The sequence below is a fragment of the Cherax quadricarinatus genome, chromosome 54, assembly GCF_038502225.1.
Source record: "Cherax quadricarinatus isolate ZL_2023a chromosome 54, ASM3850222v1, whole genome shotgun sequence".
Taxonomy (NCBI): Eukaryota; Metazoa; Arthropoda; class Malacostraca; order Decapoda; family Parastacidae; genus Cherax; species Cherax quadricarinatus.
Window position 1 is genome coordinate 19817763 of NC_091345.1, and position 22599 is coordinate 19840361.

The following is a 22599-nucleotide window of genomic DNA, read 5'->3' on the forward strand; positions in this document are numbered from 1 at the left end:
TGCCATCCATACTCTCCAGCAGTGTTTAGGTAAGGCTTGTCAGGAAACACGACAACCGTTTTCTGACGCGGGTCTTGGTCATATGATGATCCACAGCTGGAGCTTTTGGTTATCTGACCGAGGCCTTCTGCTGGATTACCGGTCCACATCAGCAGCGAGGTAAGGCTGGTAGTCATTTAAAACCTGCCAAGGCCTAGCCCGTAAGAACATACATGATAGAGAGGTTCTGAAAGTGGGTAGTGAGAATAATAAATGGAAAAACGAAAAAAAAAGGAATGAAGGGTAGGAAGCAAGCCAACGATGAGAGAGGAAAGCAAATGACTATGCGAGGACAACGTCAGAAGTCGCATTAAATAAACATTGAGAAAATGTAACAGGAAAGATGGAAGTTACTGGATCTCTTAACTGATGTCTTAGAAAGTTAAATGAATTAGGAGATGGAGTAGAAAATCAAATTAGTTCCAAGGAGAGAGAGAGAGAGAGAGAGAGAGAGAGAGAGAGAGAGAGAGAGAGAGAGAGAGAGAGAGAGAGAGAGAATGGACTAGGTCAAAGTTAAACGAGTGTAGAGATAAACTTATTCAGAGGGTGGGGAGACTGGGGGACCAGCTAACAACTAAAGTAATGCTGAAGATGGCTAAAAAAAATATTGAGAATTAAGAGAGGAGACGTTGTACAGACTGCAGATGGTGAGTCATACAACACACAACCAGAAACCTAGAATGATTTTTTCAAGTGTGGGAGCAGCGAGGGCAACCAGAGGTGAACCAGGAGAAAGGTACGCAACGGAGACACACCAAATGTTAACATGTGAAAAAAGGGCGACTTTTTCAATGCCATTTTGCACCCAATAAAAGATATTATATTCCATCAGTAGCAGGAGGCGATCAGCAACAGGTAATCAGCAGCAGGAGGCGATCAGCAAAAGGTAATCAGCAGCAGGAAGCGATCAGCAACAGGTAATCAGCAGCAGGAGGCGATCAGCAACAGGTAATCAGCAGCAGGAAGCGATCAGCAACAGGTAATCAGCAGCAGGAGGCGATCAGCAACAGGTAATCAGCAGCAGGAGGCGATCAGCAACAGGTAATCAGCAGCAGGAAGCGATCAGCAACAGGTAATCAGCAGCAGGAGGCGATCAGCAAAAGGTAATCAGCAGCAGGAAGCGATCAGCAACAGGTAATCAGCAGCAGGAGGCGATCAGCAACAGGTAATCAGCAGCAGGAAGCGATCAGCAACAGGTAATCAGCAGCAGGAGGCGATCAGCAACAGGTAATCAGCAGCAGGAGGCGATCAGCAACAGGTAATCAGCATCAGGAAGCGATCAGCAACAGGTAATCAGCAGCAGGAGGCGATCAGCAACAGGCAATCAGCAGCAGGAAGCGATCAGCAACAGGTAATCAGCAGCAGGAGGCGATCAGCAACAGGTAATCAGCAGCAGGAGGCGATCAGCAACAGGTAATCAGCAGCAGGAAGCGATCAGCAACAGGTAATCAGCAGCAGGAGGCGATCAGCAACAGGTAATCAGCAGCAGGAAGCGATCAGCAACAGGTAATCAGCAGCAGGAGGCGATCAGCAACAGGTAATCAGCAGCAGGAAGCGATCAGCAACAGGTAATCAGCAGCAGGAAGCGATCAGCAACAGGTAATCAGCAGCAGGAGGCGATCAGCAACAGGTAATCAGCAGCAGGAAGCGATCAGCAACAGGTAATCAGCAGCAGGAGGCGATCAGCAACAGGTAATCAGCAGCAGGAGGCGATCAGCAACAGGTAATCAGCAGCAGGAAGCGATCAGCAACAGGTAATCAGCAGCAGGAAGCGTTCAGCAACAGGTAATCAGCAGCAGGAGGCGATCAGCAACAGGTAATCAGTAGCAGGAGGCGATCAGGTAATCAGCAGCAGGGGGCGATCAGCAACAGGTAATCAGCAGCAGGAGGCGATCAGCAACAGGTAATCAGCAGCAGGAGGCGATCAGCAACAGGTAATCAGCAGCAGGAGGCGATCAGCAACAGGTAATCAGCAGCAGGAGGCGATCAGCAACAGGTAATCAGCAGCAGGAAGCGATCAGCAACAGGTAATCAGCAGCAGGAGGCGATCAGCAACAGGTAATCAGCAGCAGGAGGCGATCAGCAACAGGTAATCAGCAGCAGGAAGCGATCAGCAACAGGTAATCAGCAGCAGGAGGCGATCAGCAACAAGTAATCAGCAGCAGGAGGCGATCAGCAACAGGTAATCAGCAGCAGGAAGCGATCAGCAACAGGTAATCAGCAGCAGGAGGCGATCAGCAACAGGTAATCAGCAGCAGGAGGCGATCAGCAACAAGTAATCAGCAGCAGGAGGCGATCAGCAACAGGTAATCAGCAGCAGGAAGCGATCAGCAACAGGTAATCAGCAGCAGGAGGCGATCAGCAACAGGTAATCAGTAGAAGGAGGCGATCAGCAACAAGTAATCTGCAGCAGGAGGCGATCAGCAGCAGGTAATCAGCAGCAGGAGGCGATCAGGCAATCAGCAGGAGGCGATCGGGTAATCAGCAGCAGGAGGCGATCAGCAACAGGTAATCAGTAGCAGGAAAAGATCAGGTAATCAGCAACAGGAAGAGATCAGGTAATCATCAGCAGAAGGCGATCAGGTAATCAGTAGCAGGAAAAGATTAGGTAATCAGCAGCAGGAGGCGATCAGGTAACCAGTAGCAGGAAGCGATCAGGTAATCAGCAGCAGGAAGAGATCAGGTAATCAGCAGCAGGAAGAGATCAGGTAATCAGCAGCAGGAAGAGATCAGGTAATCAGCAGCAGGAAGAGATCAGGTAATCAGCAGCAGGAGACAATCAGGTATTAAGCATAAAATCAAGCCTGGGACACTGGCACAGGGAAGAGGAACAGACAACAGAGAGAGGTAACTATGGAAACAAGACTAGAGGAATAAGAACCAACATGCCTAAGGGATCAAGAATTAACAACAACAACAACAAAATACGGACAGAAAACAATAGCGGCAGTCGACTGAGTGTAAAAGGCGATGCCAGGAGCCGAGACTCGAACGTAAATACAACTCGGCGAATACAACTACATTAGTATGCAGACGTAATTTTTTTACAAATTCAGAATCTCTTATAAAAATATAAATTCATTATTATTATTATTATTATTATTATAATTATTACTATTTAATGTAATGCTTGGGCTCTCAAGGAATTGTTTATCAAATTATTACGTGAAGGGCACAAAGTGCAGTAAATGTATCCATTAAATGTCGTATGGGAGAAGTACCAGTCTGCGTTGGTTCAACAATATCAAACTACACCCTATCAAGAGGTGCTACCCAAAACTAATCTACCATGTCGCGATACATGACACACACACACACACACACACACTCTCTCTCTCTCTCTCTCTCTCTCTCACACACACATACACAAACAGGCGAGGCCAGGAGCTGTGGATAGACCTCTGCAACCACAAATAGGTGAGTGCAAATAGATGAGTACGCACACACAATCATATGGCATACATTAACTCACAATCACATCTTCTCACCACTCCACCAGTATCATTATATTTCTGTATAGTAAAACACACACACACACACACACACACACACACACACACACACACACACACACACACACACACACAGAACCCCACAACCAAACACACTATCCCAACACAAACCACAATCCACACTTACAGCCCCCACCTCACACTATGCTGTAGAATCCCACAGCACACTGTAGACAGCATGTACTGTCTGCACAGACAGCCCATGCTGTCTGCCAGCTTAGTTCATATTTTGCGGCACTAAGATGCTGCCCTCTGTAGCCAGGCCTCTCGGTGGGCACGCCAGCCTGCCTGCCCTTGCCATGCTCTCACTCTGGCATCACTCCTCAAGCAGTTAAGACAGTAGGCCTAGTAGCTCTCTCTCGTGGGATGGCCCTGCCCAGGCCATGGGCACAACACACAAGCCTGTGTACCCACCACGACTTAACAATAAACAAAGAAGCCTCCGAAGAAGTATATCATTAACCACCCGCTTTCAGCCTTACCAAACAAACTTGTTAAATGGTGGGAAGCGGTGGTCGCAGCAGTTGTGTTTGCTCGGAGAGAGGAAGGAAGGGATGAAGTTCATCTTCACTTCATCACCCTATGCAAGAAGCATCTGTCTCTCAACGAGTTATCCTGATGTCGTGTCTGCACGTTTCAGCATCCAGACACAGGTACAAGGATCCAGCCGAAATTTACCGAATTTCTTCGAGAATTGTAAGTGGCGTCCCAGTGACCCCATGCTACAGCGTCCCACGCTGTTTCTCAAGTCAAGTGTTCAGCATCACTTGTATGTTGCTGTTGTTCAGCTCAGCACAGCTGTTTCAGCAAGCCAGAGGTGAGTGTTGTGGTGATTTCTGCGTCCAGTGTGAGCTTCTCCACATGTTTGTGGGTGTGGGAGGAGGAGGAGGAAGCGGCCGTTCCTCACCTTGCCCATGCTCGCCCTACTCACGCTCACCTGCCTACCATACACCACTCACCACTGCCCACTCCCTCTGCTGTGTTTTCTGCTGTTTTCCGTGTGAATTCATTGCCAGAACTGTGTATCCGAGTGCCCGAGGCCACTCAAAGCTACGTGGATCAGCATGCCACACAGATCACGACGCCACGAGGATCACGACGCCACGAGGATCACGACGCCACGTTGGGTGTGGGCGATGTCACTTGGATCTACCAGCCACATGAGTTACCAATGTCCCAGGCCACATGCTGTGGTCTGCTGCCCGCATCACATTGACGTCACCCACGATGCTGCCCGACTTCATGACGTCACGATGTCTGACGTCACCTCGAGATGTCTGCTGACGTCACAGTGCTGCTGACGTCACCTCGCGACATCATGCCTGACATCACATGATGTCACCATCGAGTGTTCAGTAATTATTTCAGTATTGTCGAGAAGATTGAGAGAAGATATATGTCGTGTGTTAATTAAATCCTCTCAGTCAGTGTACCGCATGTACAGCGGGTGTGTTTAAAGTTTCCGTGTGTCCAGTGAGGTCTGAGCCAGACCTGAGTAGCACCACTGTGCTAAGTCACCCAATGTGACCAGTGCATTTGACAGCTGATGTCAAGTCAGCCCCTGAGCATATGAGCCCCCTTGTACAGAAAGCTTTTATACTCGTCGCTCATGATGCTCTGCAGAATCGTACCTGCTATGATTCCCATCAAGATTTGTTTCACTTCACCTCCAGACCTTCAGAGTGCAGTTATATGTAGAAAAACAAGTCTGGGGACACTTAGACTAACCTCTGCTATAACTCCAACTGCTGAGAGAATGACACTCGTCAAGCCACAGTTAACCCTGTCGGCAGGCGCTGTGTCAGCCTCGTGTCACAAGCTTCAGTGAGCAGCCTGCACAAAGACGATGTCACTTTGACTGCTAGCTCGCTCACTGCAGTCTGGTGTATGATGTTACGACTCCCAGATGTTTCGCCCAGTCGTCTCTGTCACGACTGACTCGTTCCACAACTCGCTCCACGCTCGCCGGCAGTGGCAGCCCAGCGACAGTACCAGTCGAGAAGTGTCCTCCTGAGTCGCTTGCCAGAAGTCCCGCCCAGTTGCCGAGTTTTGTCGACGACGCCTCACTCAAGGGCACCAGCATGTCGTGCCCCAGGTTGAGTGAAACCTGCAGTGACTCCTACGATGACTGCTTCACCGTTCCAGAGGAGACCGTAACCTGTTATGTCACAGCTCAGCTGCAGCGATGTCTCCTGTGTTGCAGTATGTCCAGACGCAGGAAGGCGTGCAGTGATGCCCTTCGACGCTCACTGCCTATGACCACGATGTTTAGCACACCCCACATGTTTTTTTCTTCCCTCCCTGTAGGAAGTTTTTTTCCATGTCCATATGTATATATATGCTTTTATTTTGTGTTCTGTGCCCTGTTCCTACGAGAGAGAGACCGAGTTTTTTTTACCACCAGTATTGTCGCGTCGGGACGACGCGAGGTAGGTGGCCGAGCATATGTAGACAGCATGTACTGTCTGCATAGACAGCCCATGCTGTCTGCCAGCTTAGTTCATATTTTGCACCACTAAGATGCTGCCCTCTGTAGCCAGGCCTCTCGGTGGGCACGCCAGCCTGCCTGCCCTTGCCACGCTCTCACTCTGGCATCACTCCTCAAGCAGTCAAGACAGTAGGTCTAGTAGCTCTCTCTCGTGGGATGGCCCTGCCCGGGCCATGGGCACAATACACAAGCCTGTGTACCCACCACAACTTAACAATAAAGTAAGAAGCCTCCGAAGACGTATCATTCACACCCCGCTTTCATCTTAGGAAATAATCTCGTTATAACACTGCCAGGTCCCCCACCATTACAGAACCCTCGAAACACAGTGTTGAAGAAGAAGCTGAACGTATGGTACACCAACGCTAATGGAATAACGAATAAGTGGGAGGAGTGGCACGAAAGAGTCAAAGAGGCATCACCGGACATCATAGCTCTCACAGAAACCAAGCTCACAGGGATGACAACAGATGCCATGTTAAGAAAGTAGAGCAAGTGCAAAGGTTTGCAACAAAACTAGTCTCCTCCTATGAGGAGAGGTTAGGGGAAATCAGCCTGACGACACTGGAGGACATTATAACAATGTATAAAATACTGAGAGGAATTGACAAGGTGGACAGCGACAGAATGTTTCAGGGATGGGACACAGCAACAAGGGGCCACAATTGGAAGTTGAAAACTCAGATAAATCACAATGATGTTAGAAAGCATTTCTTTGGTCATAGAATTGTCGTCAAGAAGTGGAACAATTTGGAGTGATGTAGTGGAGGCAGGATCCATACACAGTTTTAAGTAGAGGTATGATAAAGCTCTTGGAGCAGGGAGAAAGTTTACCTAGTAACAAACAGAAGAGGCGGATCCAGCAGCTACAAACCGACCCCTGCAGCCACAAATACGTGAGCAAATAGGAGAGTACATACGTGTGTGTGTGCGCGCACACACATGCCACCCACCCACCCACACACACACACACACACACACACACGTTAAACGATCGCATAATGAGAGTGAAGCACAATGGGGTTCTAATGAAATATAACAGTGAAGTATGCGACGAACTCCGTAAAAGGTTACAAAATGTGTTCACGATTAAAACAGAAGAGCCACCGTGTGACTATCAGTATACACAAGGTAAGAGAATGTCTGAGCAGCCCTCTAGCAGCTCAACAGAATATCCTTCAGGACCGTGTAGTACACAACCTATCAGGCTCCTCTTACAATACACAGCACCAGCTGAAAACTTCACCATCTCACTTTCTACCTGATCAAGTACTTTCAGAAACTTGCAAAAGTTTATTATAGTAGTCCAAGAGGTGAGGAGTGTATCCTGTGAGAAGATATCAATGGAAATAACTCTGACAAATCTGATAGGAAGAATAAGAGACATGAATACGATATACAAGGTTATATTAATCTGAATTGATTGGGCAGAAGGGGATAGTCTGAATTGCAAGGATCATGTGCAGGGGAATATAGATATATCTTTGATATACCTTTGATGAGTTTCGAGAGTTGTTCTACTCCCGGATCCTTGCCCTGGGCCAGACTTGTCTGGTGCTTGCCTGGTCAACCAAAAAAGCAGGTAGGAACTAGATGTGAAAGACGGAAGACAACTCCATACTCAGCTGTAAACGTATGGTAGAGCTGAAGAGGACAAACAAGTAAATAACTTTTGATGAAGCTTAATTAAGAGTCGGGGCCAGGAGTCAAGGATCGACCTTTACAAACACATACCCCATATTAAATAAAATTTTGAAACCTAACAAGAACAACATGAATATATAACTAACAATAGCAACAACAATAACTAACAACAACAACACTACACCAGGATACATTGCACCACACTTCTCCTGAAATTATATATCACACAACGTTGTGACGTAACAAGTTATATTAACCACACCCCTTTCAATACCATGCCACACATTCCACGCCAGTACACCCATCCATACGTCAGTACACCCATCTATACGTCAGTACCCAACTCTGAACAATACTTCTAACTTCTGTATGATGATACTCATCTGTACGATAGTACACATCTCTATGTATGACAATACAACAAGTGTTGCTCTCAACAAGCATGTGCCACATTGCACATTGGAGTGTTGATATATGCTCATGTTATCTGAAGAAGACTGACCACGCAGATATTCCCCATTTACAGAAACTAAACCCACAAAAACACACGAGCAAGAGAGCAAACATAGGAACTAAAAACACGGATTAATCAAAGGGATGTTACGACGCACTTCTGCCTCGAATTAGTGGGGAAGTGAAATGAACTAGATGCGGAAGCGGTGGAGGTAAACTCCATATTATATATAGTTTTCAGAGTTGGTATGAAAAGACTTAAGGAGGGGTCCATAAGCGATGACCTGATGACCACCAACACAAATACCTCGGCCAGGATACTGAGATCTGCGAATCTCAAAGCAGCCCGAAATGCCCAGGCATTGTAGTGCTTTCTTTGTACCTAACAACATATAAAATTTAAATCACACATTATAACTTTTTCAAAGAAATTAAAAATTGTATTCGTATTTGTAACCTTAAAAACAGAATCCTTTAGAAGTAGGTACACGACGTACGTCAGACTTGTCTTAGAATAAACAGCATCAACGTCGAGCTTGTACTGTATCAAGCAAGTTCAATACTGGAGGGTTCACAAGTAAACTAGCGCTAGAGTTACTGCAACATCATATAAATCGGATAAGAGAAGAGAAGCCTGTAAAGTGACAACAGTTCAGAAGGAAAGATCCTGAAAATCGCTGAGAAAAAAGTAGTTGTGAGTGATCATTAAAGCAAATATATGGCAGCAGCTGCACATGGTTGTAACTTAAGCAACATGTGCCAGGCTGGCCAGCCATACTCAACACAACTTGCACATACCATAACACAGAATCCATTCAGACACTAAACCTTTTTGTTCACGTGAACCACATTAAAGTTTAAACCCTGTAAAGTGGCCACTCTTCAAAAATCAAGTGTAATACAAATGTAGGAATATAACGCCCGACAATCAACCAAACCAAACATAAGGTGAGAATTATTCACAGTATTAACCCTTTCAGGGTCCAAGGCCCAAATCTGGAGTCACGCACCAGTGTCCAAGAATTTTCAAAAAAAAAATTTGTTATTTTTTCTTATGAAATCATAGAGAATCTTTTTGTGAAGGTAATAAAACAAAAAGTACGAAATTTGGTGGAAAATTGACGAAATTATGCTCTCGCGAATTTTGATGTGTCAGCGATATTTACGAATCGGCGATTTTGCCGACTTTGACTCCCATTTTAGGCCAATTACATTATTCCAATCAACCAAATTCTTAGATATTTCACTAGTATTACTTCTATTCTATCGATTGAGCACAAGAAATCGCCAAGTCAACTGTTTCAACTACAAAATAAAGTGATCGGAAATTGTTAATTTGGCCAATTTAACACAAAGTTCAAAATATTCCAATTTCAAAATAGGGTCCAGAATGAACAATGTAGGCATTCCTGGCACTAAACTAACATTTCCTCTGTTCATTAGTTATGTTTTGAGGCTTTACAAATAAATTCCATTTTGATTTTTTATTCACAAAATGAATTTTTATTCACACCAAAAAATAGAAGATTTACTGTTATGCAATACTGTAATAATTGTATAAATATCATCACCATATTTGTGAATGTATATTAGACCCACCAGCTGATGTGTATTAGACGTGTGAGGTCGTTTGTTTACTCTTGAATATCGGCAAAAATTTAACATTTCTGCTACTTTGAGCTCAGTTTCAAGCCATTTCCAGTGCTAAAACCAATCAAAATCATCTCTATTTCTGTAATATGTCTTCCATTCTATCAAATGAGACCAAGAAATCGCAAATACAACTATAAAAAACATACGAAAAAACACTGCAAAGTTGCTGTTTTAATCGAAAAATCATGATTTCATTTTTTTTCTCTCATTATACACAGTGTGCTGCAGGATCTGTTTTATGTAGTGCACACATACCACATAGATGTATTCTCTCATATCTAGGCCCAAATGTACCACTCACAGTTTATCAGAGTGAGCTGAGCTCATGGCGTAGATCTACGGTTTGGACCCTGAACGTAAAGCCGTAGATCTACGGGACGGACCCTGAAAGGGTTAATATAATCAGCAAGTGATCTTATATATGGATGCAGTGAATGCACCAAGAGATAACTAGGTTATCTTTAAGAAGTCATCCCAGTTTCTCAAGCTAGTTCCTGATCAACCGGGCTGTGGTGCATATGCTGGACTGCATGCAACCAGCATCAACAGCCTAACTGATGAGACTATCAACCAGGGGTCCTAGGGCCAGGCCGCGAGAGCAGTGACCCCCGGAGTCGCCTACAAGTAACTATGGAGATGGTCGCATGTTGACCACACGTCACATACACGACCGCATGCGTCTGTTGTTGACCACGTCACATACTCGACCGCATGAGTCTGTTGTTGACCACACGTCACATACACGACCGCGTGAGCCTGTTTACCATACGTCATATACACGACCGCATGAGTCTGTTGTTGACCACAGGTCACATACACGACCGCATGAGTCTGTTGTTGACCACGTCACATACACGACCGCATGCGTCTGTTGTTGACCACGTCACATACACGACCGCATGAGTCTGTTGTTGACCACACGTCACATACACGACCGCATGAGTCTGTTGTTGACCACACGTCACATACACGACCGCATGAGCCTGTTTACCACACGTCATATACACGACCGCGTGAGTCTGTTGTTGACCACACGTCACATACACGACCGCATGAGTCTGTTGTTGACCACACATCACATACACGACCGCATGAGTCTGTTGTTGACCACACATCACATACACGACCGCATGAGTCTGTTGTTGACCACACGTCACATACACGACCGCATGAGTCTGTTGTTGACCACACGTCACATACACGACCACTTGAGTCTGTTGTCGACCACACATCACATACACGATCGCATGAGTCTGTTGTTGACCACACGTCACATACACGACCGCATGAGTGTTGTTGACCACACGTCACATACACGACCGCATGAGTGTTGTTGACCACACGTCACATACACGACCGCATGAATCTGTTCTTGACCACACGTCACATACACGACCGCATGAGTGTTGTTGACCACACGTCACATACACGACCGCATGAGTCTGTTGTTGACTACACGTCACATACACGACGGCATGAGTCTGTTGTTGACCACGTCACATACACGACCGCATGAGTCTGTTGTTGACCACACGTCACATACACGACCGCATGAGTCTGTTGTTGACCACACGTCACATACACGACCGCATGAGTCTGTTGTTGACCACACGTCACATATACAGGAAGGCATGCGTCTCTAGGAACACGGGTTGGTGACCCATATTAAGACCATGGGTTGGTGACCCATACGAAGACCATGGGTTGGCGACCCATATTAAGACCATGGGTTAGTGACCCATACTAAGACCATGGGTTGGTGACCCATACTAAGACCACGGGTTGGCGACCCATGCTAAGACCATGGGTTGGTGACCCATACTAAGACTACGGGTTGGTGACCCATGCTAAGACCATGGGTTGGTGACTCATACTAAGACCACAGGCTGGTGACCCATACTAAGGCTACGGGTTGGTGACCCATGCTAAGACCACGGGTTGGTTACCCATGCTAAGACCACAGGTTGGTGACCCATACTAAGACCATGGGTTGGTGACCCATGCTAAGACCATGGGTTGGTGACCCATGCTAAGACCATGGGTTGGTGACCCATGCTAAGACCATGGGTTTGTGACCCATGCTAAGACCATGGGTTGGTAACCCATACGAAGACCATGGGTTGGTGACCCATGCTAAGACCATGGGTTGGTGACCCATGCTAAGACCATGGGTTGGTGACCCATGCAAGCGCCACATATAAACTGTAACCGTAAAAGACCCTTAAGAACATTATTGTTCTTGTTCAGGCTGTGATATTTCTCCTGCCTTGAACGGGGCAGTCAGTACTGAGAAATATTCTAAATGAGGGAGCACTAGCGATTTGAAAAGTGTCACCAATGGCATTATTTCCTTGTTTTTGAAAGTTCCCAATACCCACCCTGTCATCTTCCTGGCTGTCGTGATCTTTGTCTTGTTAAGTTCTTTAAAAGAAAGGTCAGCTGACATAATTATTCCCACGTCTTTCATGTATTTCTTTCGTTTTATCTGTTAATCCTCTGAGTTTTGTAAACAATATTCCATTTGAGTTCTTCATCCTTTCTCTATCTAAGTAGCTGGAACTTATCCCCACTGAACGTCACGTTCTCCACTGGGATGAGTGCAAATCGGAGAGTATACAAAAACAGATACTGTCCTTCAGGTTTCTCTTTACCAACAGTAATCCCCGAGTGCTCGCACCAAGGTGAATCCCCGAGTGCTCAGCACCAAGGTGAACCCCGGAGTGCTCAGCACCAAGATGAACCCCCGACTGCTCAGCACCAAGATGAACCCCCGACTGCTCAGCATCAAGGTGAACCCCCGAGTGCTCAGCACCAAGGTGAACCCCGGAGTGCTCAGCACCAAGGTGAACCCCGGAGTGCTCGCACCAAGGTGAATCCCCGAGTGCTCAGCACCAAGGTGAACCCCGGAGTGCTCAGCACCAAGATGAACCCCCGAGTGCTCAGCACCAAGGTGAACCCCCGAGTGCTCAGCACCAAGGTGAACCCCCGAGTGCTCAGCACCAAGATGAACCCCCGAGTGCTCAGCACCAAGGTGAACCCCCGAGTGCTCAGCACCAAGGTGAACCCCGGAGTGCTCAGCACCAAGGTGAACCCCGGAGTGCTCGCACCAAGGTGAACCCCCGAGTGCTCAGCACCAAGGTGAACCCCCGAGTGCTCAGCACCAAGGTGAACCCCCGAGTGCTCAGCACCAAGGTGAACCCCCGAGTGCTCAGCACCAAGATGAACCCCCGAGTGCTCAGCACCAAGGTGAACCCCCGAGTGCTCAGCACCAAGGTGAACCCCGGAGTGCTCAGCACCAAGATGAACCCCCGAGTGCTCAGCACCAAGATGAACCCCCGAGTGCTCAGCACCAAGATGAACCCCCGAGTGCTCAGCACCAAGGTGAACCCCCGAGTGCTCAGCACCAAGGTGAACCCCGGAGTGCTCAGCACCAAGATGAACCCCCGAGTGCTCAGCACCAAGGTGAACCCCCGAGTGCTCAGCACCAAGGTGAACCCCGGAGTGCTCAGCACCAAGGTGAACCCCGGAGTGCTCAGCACCAAGATGAACCCCCGAGTGCTCAGCACCAAGATGAACCCCCGAGTGCTCAGCACCAAGGTGAACCCCCGAGTGCTCAGCACCAAGGTGAACCCCGGAGTGCTCAGCACCAAGATGAACCCCCGAGTGCTCAGCACCAAGGTGAACCCCCGAGTGCTCAGCACCAAGGTGAACCCCCGAGTGCTCAGCACCAAGGTGAACCCCGGAGTGCTCAGCACCAAGATGAACCCCCGAGTGCTCAGCACCAAGGTGAACCCCCGAGTGCTCAGCACCAAGGTGAACCCCCGAGTGCTCAGCACCAAGGTGAACCCCCGAGTGCTCAGCACCAAGGTGAACCCCCGAGTGCTCAGCACCAAGGTGAACCCCGGAGTGCTCAGCACCAAGGTGAACCCCGGAGTGCTCAGCACCAAGATGAACCCCCGAGTGCTCAGCACCAAGGTGAACCCCCGAGTGCTCAGCACCAAGGTGAACCCCCGAGTGCTCAGCACCAAGGTGAACCCCCGAGTGCTCAGCACCAAGATGAACCCCCGAGTGCTCAGCACCAAGATGAACCCCCGAGTGCTCAGCACCAAGGTGAACCCCCGAGTGCTCAGCACCAAGGTGAACCCCCGAGTGCTCAGCACCAAGATGAACCCTTCATTTTGCCAAATGCAAAGCGAAAGTTGAAGTCTAATTTTATGCATTGAAACTATTACGAGAACCGAGGAGATTAAACTAGGAGCAGATACTCCCTAACTTGGTTATCCTACCCATGGAGGACTACAATTAAAAGGTGATATGACCACGACATGCAAAATACTTCTTGAAACAGCAAAGGATGACAAGGATAGATGCTTTACATTTAATGGGGAGGTGTGAGAGGATTGACACAGAACAAGGGTACACGAATTATAACAAACACTAAGATGGATTATAAACATTACCACTAAGATGGATTATAAACACTAACAAACACTAAGATGGATTATAAACATTAACAAACACTAAGATGGATTATAAACATTACCACTAAGATGGATTATAAACACTAACAAACACTAAGATGGATTATAAACACTAACAAACACTAAGATGGATTATAAACATTAACAAACACTAAGATGGATTATAAACACTAACAAACACTAAGATGGATTATAAACATTAACAAACACTAAGATGGATTATAAACATTAACAAACACTAAGATGGATTATAAACATTACCACTAAGATGGATTATAAACACTAACAAACACTAAGATGGATTATAAACACTAACAAACACTAAGATGGATTATAAACATTAACAAACACTAAGATGGATTATAAACACTAACAAACACTAAGATGGATTATAAACATTAACAAACACTAAGATGGATTATAAACATTAACAAACACTAAGATGGATTATAAACATTACCACTAAGATGGATTATAAACACTAACAAACACTAAGATGGATTATAAACACGAACAAACACTAAGATGGATTATAAACATTACCACTAAGATGGATTATAAACACTAGCAAACATTAAGATGGATTATAAACACTAACAAACACTAAGATGGATTACAAACACTAAGATGGATTATAAACATTACCACTAAGATGGATTATAAACACTAACAAACATTAAGATGGATTATAAACACTAACAAACACTAAGATGGATTACAAACACTAAGATGGATTATAAACATTAACAAACACTAAGAGGGATTATAAACACTAACAAGGATTGTAAACATTGCCACTAAGATGGATTATAAACATTACCACTAAGATGGATTAAAAACACTAACAAACACTAAGATGGATTATAAACATTAACACTAAGATGGATTATAAACATTACCACTAAGATGGATTACAAACACTAAGATGGATTACAAACACTAACAAACACTAAGATGGATTATAAACATTAACACTAAGATGGATTATAAACATTACCACTAAGATGGATTACAAACACTAAGATGGATTACAAACACTAAGATGGATTATAAACATTAACAAACACTAAGAGGGATTATAAACATTACCACTAAGATGGATTACAAACACTAACAGACACTAAGATGGATTATAAACATTAACAAACACTAAGAGGGATTATAAACACTAACAAGGATTGTAAACATTACCACTAAGATGGATTATAAACACTAACAAACACTAAGATGGATTATAAACATTAACAAACACTAAGAGGGATTATAAACACTAACAAGGATTGTAAACATTACCACTAAGATGGATTATAAACACTAACAAACACTAAGATGGATTATAAACATTAACAAACACTAAGAGGGATTATAAACACTAACAAGGATTGTAAACATTACCACTAAGATGGATTATAAACATTAACAAACATTGAGACGGGTTACAGAGCAATCAAGATGGAGTTTTTCAGGGTAAGGTCATTAAAGAAGCAACATCAACTATACAAGAAGAGAGAAGAGAGGAACCTCATGCAGGGACTTACTTTTAAATACAACAATACTAATTAATGTCAGTCAAGTGAAAGTTAAGAGGCAGGCCCAAGAACTAGAGCTCAAGATAATTATACAGATTATATCGTGCCGAGGCAGGGGAGAGATGAGGTATTTACTGTATATTTCTCTTCAGAAAACTTATTCCCAAGACTTTGTCTCTCTCCAAATTCTTGCCCTTGCATGGAGGGGGAGGTAAGCAAGTTTATTTAGGTACAGGTACACATAAGTACAATTATCATACATAGTGTAAATTACCTAGGATAACCCCAAAAAAAGTCAAAGTGACTTACTTCCACTGGGAAAACGGAGGAAAAAGAGAAAAGGGGAAGAGAGAGAAGGGTACGTTAGGGAGGTATAAGAAGCATGTGAACTGACCTGCGTATTGTGATGAAATAAGAGACAGGAGAGGACCACTGAGGACGAAGACGAGGATGAGAAGAGTAAGAGGTGATGTAGCACTGAGTACATCCTAGTGTTGAGTCCTGAGCACAAACAATACTGGGCGAGTACACACACTGGAGGACAGTGTTACCCTGCCCTGCCACACATCCCTACACTGTGTCAGTCAACACTGCACACTTGTCTACCCCAGCGGCTCCACACCACTATCACTTTAGCCACTTCAAATCTCTAGACACTCGACATATTCGCAGGAGCCTGCTTGAGAATGGCGTGTTTCCTGCACACCTTGCACGCCCCTCACACACATCATTGCAACAACGATTTTCTGCGATTTCAGCGAGGTGGTTGTGGCAGGTGTGGCGTGTGGAGGCGCAGGAGTGTGTGGCGTCAGTGTAGGGCAGGTGTCAGCACTGAGGTGGAGGAGGTGGTGGTGGTGGCGTGTGGTGATGGTAATCCCTCCCTCCCTCCCTCTCCTCTTCTCTCCTCTCCTCTCCTCTCCTCTCTCTCTCTCTCTCTCTCTCTGCCAGTCTGCCACCCCACCAGCGGACGATATCAACCCCCCCCGCTACAACACCCTCACACAGGTCAGATATGGATGCAGTATACACGTGTCACCTGTGCCTGGGTGTGTATGATGCAGGTGTGGGTAGCAGGCAGGGAGCAGCAAGTGTGGGAGGTGCAGGGTGGCAGGGAGGAGAAAAGAATCATGCAGGTGTGGGCACGAGTGAGTCAGGGCTCCCAACCCCCACCCCCACATGTTCTCTCCTGGTTGCTACGGCCACCACCTGATGCCTCCCGCCCACCACACACGCCCACCACCACACGCCCACCGTCATAATATCACCCACCACCACCACCCTCTCTTACTTTGTACTATGATATCCTGGTGACCCCACTGAGGTTTCCCAGGTTAAGTTGACAGCTTTTTAACACTGACCCATGGTGAGTGATGGACAATGACAGGAAAACAGACTGTAATTTTTCACTTACATCAGCACCACACTGATGATGTAACCAGTCGAACTAAATACAAAACAATTACTTAGTAGAAGTCGTGGCTATTTGTCACTTCCCTTTCTACCTGGCTGCGACCTCGGCTGTAGTACCTCAACCACCTGTCACAGATGGTGGTGCAGGCTAGCACTCCACTACCTGTAACAGGTGGTAGTGTAAGCTAGCACCCACACACCCCCACCACTCAACCCCCCTAATACGGGACCTACGCCCACGCGCGCCCACGTACACCACACTCACACCTACCTATTATCTACCAACCTCCAGCCACCACCTACCAGCCACTACCTAATACCACCACCTACCAGCCACTACCTACTACCATCACCTACCAGCCACTACCTACTACCACCACCTACCAGCCACTACCTACTACCATCACCTACCAGCCACTACCTACTACCATCACCTACCAGTCACTACCTACTACCACCTACCAGTCACCACTTACTACCATCACCTAACAATCACCACTTACTACCATCACCTACCAATCACCACTTACTACCATCACCTACCAGTCACCACTTACTACCATCACTTACCAATCACCACTTACTACCATCACCTACCAGTCACCACTTACTACCATCACCTACCAATCACCACTTACTACCATCACCTACCAGTCACCACTTACTACCATCACCTACCAATCACCACTTACTACCATCACCTACCAGTCACCACTTACTACCATCACCTACCAATCACCACTTACTACCATCACCTACCAGTCACCACTTACTACCATCACCTACCAATCACCACTTACTACCATCACCTACCAGTCACCACTTACTACTATCATCTACCAGTCACCACTTACTACCATCATCTACCAGTCACCACTTACTACCATCTACCAGTCACCACTTAGTACCATCATCTACCAGTCACCACTTACTACCACCATCTACCAGTCACCACTTACTACTACCATCTATCAGTCACCATTTAGTACCATCATCTACCAGTCACCACTTACTACTATCATCTACCAGTCACCACTTACTATCATCATCTACCAGTCACCACTTACTATCATCTACCAGTCACCACTTAGTACCATCATCTACCAGTCACCACCTACTACCATCACCTACCAGTCACCACTTACTACCATGATCTACCAGTCACCACTTAGTACCATCATCTACCAGTCACCACTTAGTACCATCATCTACCAGTCACCACTTACTATCATCACCTACCAGTTACCGCTTACTACTATCATCTACCAGTCACCACTTACTACCATCATCTACCAGTCACCACTTACTACTATCATCTACCAGTCACCACTTAGTACCATCATCTACCAGTCACCACTTACTATCTACCAGTCACCACTTACTACCATCATCTACCAGCCACCACTTACTATCATCTACCAGTCACCACTTAGTACCATCATCTACCAGTCATCACTTACTATCATCTACCAGTCACCACTTACTACCATCACCTACCAGTTACCGCTTACTACTATCATCTACCAGTCACCACTTACTACCATCATCTACCAGTCACCACTTACTACTATCATCTACCAGTCACCACTTAGTACCATCATCTACCAGTCACCACTTACTATCTACCAGTCACCACTTACTACCATCATCTACCAGCCACCACTTACTATCATCTACCAGTCACCACTTAGTACCATCATCTACCAGTCATCACTTACTATCATCTACCAGTCACCACTTAGTACCATCATCTACCAGTCACCACTTACTACTACCATCTACCAGTCACCACTTAGTACCATCATCTACCAGTCACCACTTACTATCATCTACCAGTCACCACTTACTATCATCTACCAGTCACCACTTACTACCATCATCTACCAGTCACAACTTAGTACCATCATCTACCAATCACCACTTACTACTATCATCTACCAGTCACCACTCAGTACCATCATCTACCTGTCACCACTTACGACCATCATCTACCAGTCACCACTTACTACCATCACCTACCAGTCACCACTTACTACTATCATCTACCAGTCACCATTTACTACCATCACCTACCAGCCACCACTTAGTACCATCGTCTACCAGTCACCACTTACTACCATCACCTACCAGTCACCACTTACTACCATCACCTACCAGCCACTACCTACTACCACCACCTACCAGCCACTATCTACTACCACCACCTACCAGCCACTACCTACTACCACCACCTACCAGCCACTACCTATTACCACCACCTACCAGCCACTACCTACTACCATCGCCTACCAGTCACCACTTACTACCATCACCTACCAGTCACCACTTACTACCATCACCTACCACTCACCACTTACTACCATCACCTACCAGTCACCACTTACTACCATCACCTACCAGTCACCACTTACTATCATCTACCAGTCACCACTTACTACCATCATTTACCAGTCACCACTTACTACTACCATCTACCAGTCACCAATTAGTACCATCATCTACCAGTCACCACTTAGTATCATCTACCAGTCACCACTTACTACCATCACCTACCAGTCACCACTTACTACCATCACCTACCACTCACCACTTACTACCATCACCTACCAGTCACCACTTACTACCATCACCTACCAGTCACCACTTACTATCATCTACCAGTCACCACTTACTACCATCATTTACCAGTCACCACTTACTACTACCATCTACCTGTCACCAATTAGTACCATCATCTACCAGTCACCACTTACTATCATCTACCAGTCACCACTTACTACCATCATCTACCAGTCACCACTTACTATCATCTACCAGTCACCACTTAGTACCATCATTTACCAGTCACCACTTACTACCATCACCTACCAGTCACCACTTGCTACTATCATCTACCAGTCACCACTTACTACCATCTACCAGTCACCACTTACTACTACCATCTACCAGTCACCACTTACTACTACCATCTACCAGTCACCACTTAGTACCATCATCTACCAGTCACCACTTACTACTATCATCTACCAGTCACCACTTACTACCATCATTTACCAGTCACCACTTAGTACCATCATCTACCAGTCACCACTTACTATCATCACCTACCAGTCACCACTTACTACCATCACCTACCAGTCACCACTTACTACCATCATCTACCAGTCACCACTTACTATCATCTACCAGTCACCACTTAGTACCATCATCTACCAGTTACCACATACTATCATCTACCAGTCACCACTTACTACCATCACCTACCAGTCATCACTTACTATCATCTACCAGTCACCACTTACTATCATCTACCAGTCACCACTTACTACCATCATTTACCAGTCACCACTTAGTACCATCATCTACCAGTCACCACTTAGTACCATCACCTACCAGTCACCACTTACTACCATCACCTACCAGTCATCACTTACTACCATCATCTACCAGTCACCACTTACTATCATCTACCAGTCACCACTTAGTACCATCATCTACCAGTCACCACATACTACTATCATCTACCAGTCACCACTTACTACCATCACCTACCAGTCATCACTTACTACTATCATCTACCAGTCACCACTTACTACCATCATCTACCAGTCACCACTTACTACTACCATCTACCAGTCACCACTTAGTACCATCATCTACCAGTCACCACTTACTACCATCATCTACCAGTCACCACTTACTATCATCTACCAGTCACCACTTACTACCATCACCTACCAGTCACCACTTACTATCATCTACCAGTCACCACTTACTACCATCATCTACCAGTCACCACTTACTACTATCATCTATCAGTCACCACTTACTACCATCATCTACCAGCCACCACTTCCTACCATCATCTACCAGTCACAACTTAGTACCATCATCTACCAGTCACCACTTACTACTTTCATCTACCAGTCACCACTTAGTACCATCATCTACCTGTCACCACTTACTACTATCATCTACCAGTCACCACTTACTACCATCACCTACCAGTCACTACCATCATCTACCAGTCACCATTTACTACCATCACCTACCAGCCACCATTTAGTACCATGATCTACCAGTCACCACTTAGTACCATCATCTACCAGTCACCACTTACTACCATCACCTACCAGCCACCACTTACTACCACCATCTACGAGCAATAAAAGTAAGCTAAGAAAAAAAACAGTTTTGAAGACTAACTTGAAGAAATTAAGCTGACTGAAAGACTTACGGAAGAAAAGCTTCTGTCCGGACAATCATCAAGGTAGAGTGAAGGAAGAAGATGAAATAAGAATCATCCGTGTAGGAGTCAACAAGGGAGTCAAAATGCAAACTTGTCTTGAAAGATGTGCTACACAAATTCAACCAAATTAGAGAAACTTATTAGCAGATTTTTCATTGCGTTGAAATTCGTGATTGCAACAATATACCAGGATTGCTCTGCAACACAGGAAGTTAAGTTGAGCCTCAAAGAAAGAAAAAAAGCTTGCAGTAAACTCACTGAACGTAGTTTACTACAGTGTTTTGATCCATTAAAACCTGTCTCGCCACTTACTATAAACAGTAAGATGGTTCAACAAGAAGCAAGGAAACTTTAACTAGACTGGAATCATAATTTACCTCCAGGAGGACAGCGAGTATTAGTGATTTGATGATAGGATGACCCCGTCAGTGACGTGCAGTCATCTCTGACTCGACAATAAGACACTAAATGGAACGCATAGTTCGAAGTAAAGTTATATTTCTATGACTAGAATAACCCACACTGCCTACATGTGCGTGCTTCCAGCATATACCGGAGTTGCTTACACACTCAACCAGTATTTTGTTTTTTTCATACGATACGGTTTTCTAGCAGTTACCTGAAGGATGAATGATGTTTTTGGGGATGAACGCTCCCCCGACCAGATCAGGCCTCCTGGTAGATCAAAGTTAAGTACTAGAGTTGCTTACACACAGGACCTGAGTGTTTTCTTACACAAGATATAACATGCCAGCAAACGTTAAATTCTCGAACACATTTTCCATGCATGCACACCGAGTATATACGTAAATAGGAGGGGAAGGGGGAGAAAGGGACAAGGAGAATAAGGGGGAGAAAGGGACAAGGAGAATAAGGGGGAGATAGGAACGAGGAGAATAAGGACAGGGTATGAGAAAGGAAGGAGCGAAGTATGGGAAAGGAAAGGGAAACATAGGTATAGGGAAGGAGAGGAAAAAATGGGATTTTTGTAGCCCTTAGCAAAACTGGTTCATCAACAAAGTGCTGCTATCCTATTCTATATGATAGTTACATAATGGGAACAAAAGCTGACTGTATTACCTTGTTATATTCCATCACAGTGGCTGCGCTACATATGTAACGTGAAAATCTTTCAGCCTGA

The 22599-nt window shown here is 45.6% G+C and overlaps 1 protein-coding gene across 5 annotated transcripts in view; it reads right to left on the reverse strand.

The window, feature by feature from the left end:
* Mrtf (Myocardin-related transcription factor) overlaps positions 1-22599 on the reverse strand; it is a 332782-nt gene that overhangs the window by 130241 nt on the left and 179942 nt on the right. The window contains exon 1 of one of the 5 annotated variants that reach the window (XM_070096706.1): positions 16194-16637. The exons of the other annotated variants lie outside the window; for them this stretch is intronic. The gene's annotated coding sequence lies outside the window, so the exon portion shown is untranslated. Of the gene's footprint in view, positions 1-16193; positions 16638-22599 lie in introns of those variants that run through there. 5 annotated transcript variants of the gene reach the window in all.